At 45.5% G+C, this 798-nt stretch overlaps 1 non-coding gene across 1 annotated transcript; it reads left to right on the top strand.

The window, feature by feature from the left end:
* The first annotated feature begins 215 nt into the window (after nt 1-215).
* Nucleotides 216-288, top strand: trnam-cau (transfer RNA methionine (anticodon CAU)). The gene has a single exon. It is a non-coding gene; the product is annotated as a tRNA-Met (tRNA).
* The last annotated feature ends 510 nt before the right edge of the window (nt 289-798 follow it).

Raw genomic sequence — 798 nt, 5'->3', positions numbered from 1 at the left:
TCATACCGCAGCGCTGTGGGAGTGTGAGCTCCGACTTACTCGACACACCTTTGGCCAGTCGAGCAATGGGGAACGTGTCTGACCAAAATTCAGAAGACTGTTGGTTCGATTTCCACCTGGATGGAGAGTTTTTGCAAACTGCCGATGAGTTTATGATTTTACACCTTGCAAACTGTCCTACTTGATAGAGCTGCCTGGAGTTTTATACATCAAGTGTCTTCTTAGCGCAGTAGGTAGCGCGTCAGTCTCATAATCTGAAGGTCCTGAGTTCAATCCTCAGAGAAGGCATCATTATGCTTTTTTTTCCATCTTTGCTCAAGACCAAAATCAAGAATTTTTGCTTCCTGCAGCACACAAAAAGATTTGCTGCCCCTTGACCTCTCTGTACCGTAGCACGCAGTGAAGCTTAAGAAGCACATGGACCATGGACTCGCTGAAAACTGACGCCACTTTTGTTTCTGGACAATTGACCCAAGTCAAAAGGTGAGTGGAGAATGCAAGAATCTATCCTGCTATCTTTCACATGTTCAACGAGCACTCGACTTGAATCATAGAAAGATTACAGCACGGAAGGAGGCCATTCTGCCCATCGAGACCACACCAGCTCTATGCAAGAGCAATCCAGCTGGTCCCACTCCACCGCCCCATCGTTTTTCCTGATGTCATCTTTGGTGCTTTTGACAATCACCTTAAATCTATGTCCTCTGGTCCTTCACCCTTCTGCAAATGGGAACGATTTCTCTCTATATACTCTGTCTAAACCCTTCATGGTTTTGAAAATATCTCTCAAATCTCCAG

Source organism: Heptranchias perlo, unplaced genomic scaffold (assembly GCF_035084215.1).
Source record: "Heptranchias perlo isolate sHepPer1 unplaced genomic scaffold, sHepPer1.hap1 HAP1_SCAFFOLD_50, whole genome shotgun sequence".
Classification (NCBI taxonomy): domain Eukaryota; kingdom Metazoa; phylum Chordata; class Chondrichthyes; order Hexanchiformes; family Hexanchidae; genus Heptranchias; species Heptranchias perlo.
This window is presented reverse-complemented; position numbering and strand designations above follow the sequence as displayed.